Raw genomic sequence first — 9,870 nt, 5'->3', positions numbered from 1 at the left:
CTCTGCGGTGTCTGACACAAGAGAGATTTCCTACCAAGGGTGGCTCCTTTCTTAACTTCCTTATTACCAGTCAGGTAAGATAAGAAATGTACACCGTGTTCTGGCATGCAAAGCCTCTCAGAGCCTGGCCCCCATTTTTCTTTTGAGGCTCATCTCCCCTCTCCCCACTAAAGCCACAGGCACAGATTCACTCACTTAACAGCATGAGCTCTGGCCCATGGATGCACCTAGAGGTCACCTGCTCAGCCCCACATCCTCAGTCCGCACATGCTGTTCCCACCACTTGATGCCCTTCCTTCTTCTGCCTTCTTTCCTCCGAGCCAGTTCACATAGCCTCCTCCTCTGTGGTCCCCACCAGGAATCCATCATTACCTACATACCTGTTCTGAGAACTCATCACGTGCCTGTAGAATCATCAGAGGATGACCTGCCCCACTGGAGTGGCTCCCCAGGGCTGGGTTGGATCTCACTTTGCCCTGAGGAGAGGCAGTGATGTGAAAAGATGAACGTGGCCTTGTGACTCAGACTTGTGGGATCTCACATCCCTACCATTCACAGACCCTGGGACCCTGGACAAGACAGTTCACCCTCTGGGCCTCAGTTTTTCATCTGTAAAATGGGGATAATCATATCTATTTCACTGAATGTTTGTGAGGATCAGAGGCCAACGGATTTTTTAACAATGTATTCAAGTACTATATGAATAATTTTAAATGTAAAGCTGTATCAAATGGGAAGTGTGGGTGTTGAATGGACATTATAGCTCACACAGGATGGGCAGCCAGGATGCAAACTCAGGTCATCTAAATGCAGAATGCCAGTTCTTAACCACTATGGAAGATGGATAGATGGACAGGTGGTAGCGGGATGGAGGGAAGAACGGATAGTGGATGATGGAAGGAGGCTGCGGGGGACGGGGTGGACCAGGCACTGGATAGAATCAGGACGCTTCCACGTGAGGTTCTCCCAGCTGAAGCCCAGCCACTTCCCACCTAGCCCTCAAAGAGAGCTGGGATAGGGTGAGGCACGTGAGGCACTCACTTCGGGTGTAGAACCTAAAGGGAAGCTAAAGTCACTAATCAAGATAAATAATTCTTTAGGTGATATCTTCAGAAATCAAAATCAATGCCAAAAAAACCATAATGAACAAAATATCAAAAATAATGTTAATATTTTTAACTTTAAATAAAGATCAAATCTGCCCCAGCGTTTATACGACCTCCCCCTGATCCAGGCCTTACCTACCATCCCAGCACCTCCCCTCCCACCCCCGACCCATCACCCCCAGCCCATCACTTCACCACCACCCCCATCGCCACCCTGAGACCAGCAATGGAGAGTCGGGGAAGGAAGTGATGGAGAATGAAAGAGAAGGCAGAGAGAGGGGGCTGCCACGCTCTTCCCAGCGCCCAGCCCTGCCACCGCCACCGCCCCCCCCGCCCCGCCCCCGCCACTACAGTCACCGCCCGTAGACCCAAACACAGGCCTTGACGGCTCCTCTGAGTGGCGTTCCCCCTTCTACCACAGGGTGGCGCCCGTGGGCTGATTTTGGTCTCCGAGGAACCAGCGGAAGGGGACAAGGGAAGGGGGTCAGAGCCTCCTGGATCTCCCAAGGCCGCGCTGGGCGCTGGCTGCTTGAAGTGGATTCTTTCATGAAATCCCTCACACCTTCCCTCGTGGGAGGTGCTGTCATTATCCCCGTTTTTACAGAGAAGGAAAAAGAGGCCCAGAAAGGGAAAGTGAGCGGCACCTGGTGGGGACCTGGCCATGTCTGCAGGGCTCCTCGACCTGCGCCAACCACTCACCGGGAGCCCAGGGGCCCCATGCCTCACAGAGGGCACTCTGGGCGGGCTTGGGAATAAATGGGCAAACAGGCCCATTTTGCAGAGTTGGAGACTGAGGCTCATGTGACTGAGTCCCTTAGCTCCCGTCACACAGCCGGAAGAGACGGAGGAAGCAGGGGAAGCCTGGGACTGCCCAGCACCATCCCATGCCCTGACCCCACCAGCATGACCCCCGCTTGTGAGGCCCTGTGTCCTGGCCTGCAGACTCAGCCGGGCCCAGAGAGAAAGTTCTAGCAGGTGGGAGTCAGGAGCCTTTGTCCCTCCCCGCTCCGTGCTGACCTTGGCCAGGTCATGTGCTCCATCGGTCCCAGGGTCATCTCAGGACCCTGTGGGCCTGGGGTCACAGAAACCAGATGGGGCCTCCTCCCAGCACATCAACAACCTGGTGTGGGCAGAAGGGCAGAGGATGAGGGGCAGCCGAGGGGATAGGACGGACAGGAGGAAAAGAATAAAAACCAGGACTCAGGGCGCTTGGGAGCACCTCCCTACCTCCGTGGTTCTCTCTTCCATAACCACAAGGAGAGAGATCTCAGACACACTAAGGGGCCTTCCAGCAGAACATTCTGGGATTCCAGGACTGCAAGCTCATTGCCATCACAAGCTGGTCTATGTCACCATTCCTGGACATGACTCGCACAGCCCAGCCTGGCCCAGGGACCTGGCTTCCTGATAACTGAAGGTTCTGGTTAACAGAGTTGCCATGCTCGTATGGCGATGACCAACCTCAGAGTGACACTAGAAGTGGCTCTCACTTCATCCCAGGGCCCCGTTGGGAGTGTTACCACCTCCAAAACCGTGGTCTGCAGGTGGAGAAGAGGTGCCGGCTGGCCACCTGCCTTCTGGTTAGATGGAACTTTACAGTTGTAGGATGTAGAAGGTCAGGGATCAAAAGGCCCTTAGAGCTGATTTGGTCAAACCCTGACACTCAGCCCAGCCATTTATTCATACAACAAATCCTTACTTAGCATCACCGTGTGCCACAGGCTAACCGGATAGAACCAGCCCCATCCCTCCTAGAGTTCATAATCCAGCGATGAAAACAAATATCGAGCAAGTAATTACAGTGATGGGTCTTAGGATGCTGGTAGGGTGCGCTGAGAGCCGTGAGCATGTGGGTCAGGGAAAACTGCCCAGAGAAAACAGATTAAGCCAAGACCTGAAGCTTGAGTAGGAATTGGCCAGAGAAGGCAAGGAGAAAGAGCACATCTGGTGGCAGGAGTGGCACGTGCAAAGGTCCTGGGGCATGCATGAGAGTACGCGGTCTGATCAAGGTAAAGAAAGATGGCCTACAGAGCTGTAGCATAGAGTGGACGGGAGAAGAGGGCAGAGCAGCAGGCAGCAGCCAGACTCCAGAGCGTCTTGTGGGTCATGCTATGGAGTCCCAATGCCATCCTGAAAGCAATAGGGAGCCACTGAAGGTTTTTAGGCAGAAGAGTGACGTGACCAGACATGCCTTAGAAAAATCAGTCTGGGTACTACAAGGGCAAAGATTCGGGGTCGGGGTGGGGCAAGGCTTGAGGCCAAAAGACCTACTCAAGCTGTCACAAGAGGAAAGCTGATGTGATGGTGGCCTGAATAGGGAGGTGGCAATGAGGGTGCCTGAGGAGTCCATGGCTCCGAGAGTCATTTAGGACACCAGACTCTAGGGAACATTGATTATGCAGGCAGGGAGGAGGGAAGAGAGGGGTCTAAATCGATTCCTGAGGTCCCACCTGGGTGACTGGGGGCAGGGCGGGGAAGCAGTGCTGCCGTTTGCTGAGCTGGAAAACATACAAGGGGCCAGTTTGGGACACACTGAGCGGAGGAAACGCCCAAATGGAGTTGTCAGGTGGGAAACTGGAAATGTAGGGGACGAGTCAGAACAGAGCACGGGGCGGGAGTGTCGGTGCGCACTCTCGGACCTTGAATGATAAAGAAAGAGGTGCTGAGAGAGGCCCCGAAGGAACCCCAGCATCCCACACACCACTGTGTCCGCGTCCCCAGGGACCGGCGCATCGCTTGGCGTGAGGAAGAGTGGCAAGTGGTACTTTCCAAAGATGGTAGCACCAACATCTCCCATCCACGTCATCTTATAATGTGACTCCGTGACTATGGTGGAAGTGACGCTGAGAGACTTCCAAGGCCAGGTAAAGGCGACTGTTTCCGCCTGGCTCTCTCATGGCTCCCAAGGCTACTGGCTACCTGGAACCGCCATGCTGGAGGGGCCACGTGGAGAGCCCACAGAGAGCAAGAGAGAGAAGCCAAGTAGTTCTAGATGTTCAAGCCCACAGACCCACCGCCAGCTATGCAAGACAGTGAGCCTTCAGGTATCCCAGGCCCATTCTTGGGCTGCCCCAGTTGACACGAAGTAGAGCCAAGACCAGCTGTCCCCACTGAGCCCTGCCTACACTGCAGATCCATGAGCAGAATAAGTGTCATTTAGATCCACCAGGAAGTTCGGGAGTGGCTTGTTACGTAGCAGAACAATTGGCACTTCGTAAATGTGTTGAACAGACATTTCAGGACACATAGAGAAAGGGGAGCCTGCAGAGGAGTCTGGGAAGTGGTTAGGAGGTGAGAAGGGATCAGCGAGTGAGTGAGTGGCCCAAGGGCATACAGCAGACTGATGGCCAAAACTTTAAGTCTGGTCTCCTCTGACCACTCTACTTGGGTTTTGCCCGAGACTTTTATGCTATCTTCCTTCCTTCTTTCCTTTCTTTTATGATGAGAATTTGTAGCTCCCAGACTATCACCCACATATACAAAAAACTAGGCACATGAAAGTATACGATGAGGTCCAGGAGAAAAGAAGGCCAATGGGCCACGTGAAACTGCCGTTGAGCTACAGATTCGCTTGAGTTTCTGGGCAGCTGGAGTAAAAAGAGAACAGGGCAAGTTACTCAGTTCTCCTTACTGGAAAAGGGGAAACAGGCCAGTGCTCCGGTGAGTTGCATTTTCCTAACACCCTGCTAGAAGAAAGCTCCGTGTGCTCTTTTTTTTTTTTTTTTTTTCCCCTCTGTGTGCTCTTGATGTAAGGAGCGCTGAGTGACATCATGCCTTCAACAGCAAATACAGAAGTGGTCTCCTTATTTCCTGTAATAACCTCTTTGCTAAAGGCTGACCCCAGAGCTCTGAAGCCCGGAGTGTATCCTGACTCATTACAGAGAGAAGGACAGCATCTCCTTTGCCGGGGTTGCAAGCATATATTTAAAATAATGATTTCAGGCCCCTCCATCAGAGGATGGACCCAGGAGTCAGTGGCCTGACAGTTTGCACATTAATAGGCTCCCAGGGGGACATATCCAGGGGTCCCCTGCCAAAGACAATCTTTCCTAAATCTCAGGAAAACAGGCAGGAAAACAGGGCCTACTGTCCACTGGGGCCCCAGAGCACCCTGGGAATTAGACGAGCCACGGGGAGACGGACAAGGGCCAGTGGCTGCCTCCACTGAGGCCCGTTCCACTGTACAACCACGCCCTCCAATCTTTACAAACCAGCGTGACGCTCCGCAGTATCCCCATTTAACAGATGAGAAGGCTGAGTCCCAGAGGATACGGCCACAGCTCATAGGTGGAGGCACTGAGGTGCAAAGCCAGGACCCGCTGAGCTACAGGCTGACGCCAGGAAGAGGCCAGTTTCCCAGCTGAAACACACATCAACCCTTCATAAACAGCCTGAGCCTCACCAGTGACAGTGTCGCATTCATTCCTTCAAGAAGCACGCACTGCACACCTACTGTGTGCCCAGTCTAAGTCCCTCGGAAGCAGCAGGGAACCAAACCAACCCAGTGTATTAACTTATCTACTAACAATATTTCCTTATTTTCTGCATTCTTGAGGCTCTGGCATCTGGGGCCTCACTGCTGAGATGTGACTTCCACTGCACCAGGGTTAGCTAATTTCTAGAGCTAGTAAGTGAAGGGGCCTGCCAGCATGAATTTCAGATGCAAACCAACCAATCTTGGGTCCGTATCCCCATCTGCTTCCTCTGTCCGGCTTTACATTCCAGGACGTAATAGTCTTTCCTAGACAACTAGGAACCACCCCGATTGCCCAGCGCCTGCCAAAATTATTCCAACTAGCCAATCCTAACCCTGCTCCATGCTTACCTTGCCTCACCCATTTCTTCCCTGGAAAACCACAATAAAGGCTTTTGTCCATGCTTTCCTCTCACCCTTCCACCCCCTTGACTGGCCCTGTTACTTCTCTGGGTGGCCCTGCGTGGCCTGCCATGCCCCCTCCTTTTGGGAACCTGTGCGCATAACAAACAGTCTTTTCAGACAGTCATCTCCTGTTCTGTCGGCCTCACCGTACCTGAATAAAACCAAATCCCAGGTAACATTTTAAAACACCTAGCCAGGGCTTCCCTGGTGGCGCAGTGGTTGAGAGTCTGTCTGCCGATGCAGGGGACGCGGGTTCGTGCCCCAGTCCGGGAAGATCCCACATGCCACGGAGCGGCTGGGCCCGTGAGCCATGGCCACTGGGCCTGCGCATCCGGAGCCTGTGCTCCGCGACGGGAGAGGCCACAGCAGTGAGAGGCCTGCAGTACCACAAAAAAAAAAAAAAAAAAAAAAAAACACCTAGCCAAGGACCTCCCTGGCGGTCCAGTGGTTAAGAATCTGCGCTTCCCAACCTAAGTGTCCATCGACAGATGAATGGATAAAGAAGATGTGGCACATATAGACAATGGAATATTACTCAGCCATGAAAAGGAACGAAATTGAGTTATTTGTAGTGAGGTGGATGGACCTAGAGTCTGTCATACAGAGTGAAGTAAGTCAGAAAGAGAAAAACAAATACCATACGCGAACACATATATATGGAATCTAAAAAAAAAAAAAATGGTTCTTAAGAACCTAGGGGCAGGACAGGAATAAAGACCTAGACGTAGAGAATGGACTTGAGGACACAGGGAAGGGGAAGGGGAAGCTGGGACGAAGCGAGTGAGTGGCATGGACATATAGACACTACCAAACGTAAAATAGATAGCTAGTGGGAAGCAGCCGCGTAGCACAGGGAGATCAGCTCGGTGATTCGTGACCACCTAGAGGGGTGGGATAGGGAGGGTGGGAGGGAGACGCAAGAGGGAAGCGATATGGGGATATAGGTATATGTATAGCTGATTCACTTTGTTATACAGCAGAAACTAACACACCACTGTAAAGCAATTATACTCCAAGATGTTTAAAAAAAAAAAAAGAATCTGCGCTTCCACTGCAAGGGGTGCAGTTTCGATCCCTGGTCAGGAAACTAAGATCCTGCATGCTGCATGGTGCAGCCAATAAAAGAAAATAAAACAAACAAACAAAAAACACCCAGCCCTGACCTCTGAGCTCACAGAAACGGTTCTGACCAGTTGGTTTTCAAAGCAGGAGGTCCCAGGGAGCCCCAGCTCTACCCGGGGGTGGGGGTGATTCTAGATGGTGTGGCAACCCCACAGGCCAGGACTCAAACCCAGAAGGTGCAGCTGGGTAGCCCTGGCCTCCCCCCATGCCACGGGGCCCACGAACGTGGACACGACAGCCAAAGAGACGAGACCAAAATGGCAGAAAAGGGGACTGGGGGGACCCATGAGGACATGTGTAAACAGAACACTTTGTTAAAGCTCTGTAGTTATACTTTTGAGCAAAAAATGAGACTCCACGATAGACGGAACCTGTCCCAAGTTTACATACGAAGTATCAGATTACCATCTTTTGAAGGGTTGACAAAAACTATAGAGGAGCGGCTCCGAAATAAGTAGAACTGATGTCCCAGGAAGATGACTCGATGTCAACCACAATAACCCAAAAGTCAGAACCAAACTCCAAGCCAAATCCCAGCCTGCTGGCGGCGACACGGCCACTGGCAGCAGCGTCCTCCGAGCCCGTTTCCTGGTCTGTAGAGCGGGAAGCCGAGGCGCCCTCGGGCGGGGGGACTCCTCTGGCCCTCCCCCGTCAGGCTGCCCCTCCACTCTGGGCCATCCTCTCCTCCTGCCCAGGACCCTCTCCAGTCACAAACGCCCTGGGTCTCTGGTGGCTTGGCTCAAGTGAAGCCACTCCCTTCTTAAAAACGCCCTCCTCTGCCCATCAGCGAACCCCCACCTCTCACTCCCTTCTCGACACCCTCGTTCACTGCCTCCCCTCCCTCAGCTCCCAGGCCTGTGGCCCCTGCCTGGCCACCTCCCACCCCAGTCACCCGGCTATAACGCAGTGAACCTCCCCCCGCCCCCTGACCCTGCCGGGGACACTGACGACCAACTCTTAAAAGGCCATCATCTCTTGGGCTTCCCTGGTGGCGCAGTGGTTAAGCATCTGCCTGCCCATGCAGGGGACACGGGTTCGTGCCCTGATCTGGGAAGATCCCACATGCCGCGGAGCAACTAAGCCCGAGCGCCACAACTGCTGAACCCGCGCGCCAAGAGCCCGTGCTCCGCAACAAGAGAAGCCACCACGATGAGAAGACCGCGCGCCGCAACGAAGAGTAGCCCCCGCTCGCTGCAACTAGAGAAAAGCCCGCGCAGCAATGAAGACCCAGCACAGCCAAAAATAAAATAAATAAAAATAAATAATTTTTTTTTTTTTTTAAAGCCCTCATCTTGGGGTCTCTGACCACTCCCAGGTTTCCTCCTGTCTCTCCGACTCCTCCCCTTCCTTCCCTGTGGTGGCATCTCTCTCCAGGGCCCCACGGGTTAATGCCTTGGTTTCCCACCAGCAGCCACTTCCCTGGCCGGGGCCGTCCACCACCCACCTAGATGCTGCAAATACCAGCTGCTCTGTTTCCGTGGGCTCAGTAGTTGTGGCACACAGGCTTAGTTGCTCCACGGCACGTGGGATCTTCCTGGACCAGGGCTCGACCCTGTGTCCCCTGCATTGGCAGGTGGATTCTTAACCACTGCGCCACCAAGGAAGCCCAAGCAAACTTAATCTTATCTGTCCCCATTTTGCAGATGACAAAAATCAAGGCTCAGCGGTTAGAAGTCCACAAAACTGGCAGAGGCTGAGTCAGCATTTGAATCCAGGTCTCCATAGCTCCCCTACTGCCGACTCCACCAAACCCTTTGCCACCCACAGTGAGAGTACCTGCCCTCCCAGGCTACCTGCATACAAGCTGTTAGACATGATCGGGGCTGTAGGGGAAGAGCGAAGGAAGGTGTAATCACCGAAGGCTTCACAGAGGAGGTGGTATTTGAGTCGAGTCTTAGAGAAAGAGATAGTAATAATACTGAACCATTCAACCAGTCCTTCAGACAAAAAGGGAAGTCCCAGATGCCAAACTGTGGTCCTGGGCAAGGGACACCTACTGGGCCTGGCTGTAGCATTAGAACACGTGTCAGTGGTCCCCAAAGCCAACCCCAGTTTCAGCGATTCACCAGGGAGATTCACAGAACTCGGCATAGAGTCTTACCTGCAGCTGTGCTCTATTACAGCGAAAGGATACAAAGCAGACTCAGTGAAAGCACGTGGAGTGACGTCCAGAGGCAACCAGGCATGAGCTTTCAAGCATCCTCTCCCAGTGGAGTCACAAAGGAGGCGCTTCATTCCTCCAGCAAAAACTTGTGAAAACACATGAGAGGTGTTGTCAACCAGAGAAGCTCAGTAGAGCTTCCACTCCCCGGGTTTTTACTGGAAGATGCTCGCGTAGGCACCCTCTGCCTAGCACATACCCAAATCCCGGAGTCCCGGGAGGAAACGGGTGTTCAGTACAAACCACACTGTTTGCACAAACAGTTTGGGTCACTCTTACCAGGGAACAGCAGGAACCCTCCTGAAATCCAAGTTCCCAGATGCCAGCCGGGGACCAAAATGCAAGTTGGCCTTTTATATATATGCCTGTATGGGGTTTTTTTTAATTGAAGTATTATCGTTTTACAGTGTGTGTTACCTTCTGGTGTACAGCAAAGTGATTCAGATATAGATATAGATATATACTTTTTCAGATTTCAGTTTCTTTTCCATTATAGGTTATTACAAGATATTGAACATAGTTCCCTGTGCTGTACTGTAGGACCTTGTTGTTTATCTCTCTTACATATAGTAGTATGTATCTGCTAGTCCCACACTCCTAAT

Source organism: Phocoena sinus, chromosome 10, assembly GCF_008692025.1.
Source record: "Phocoena sinus isolate mPhoSin1 chromosome 10, mPhoSin1.pri, whole genome shotgun sequence".
Classification (NCBI taxonomy): Eukaryota; Metazoa; Chordata; class Mammalia; order Artiodactyla; family Phocoenidae; genus Phocoena; species Phocoena sinus.
Note: the sequence above shows the minus strand (reverse complement) of the source record.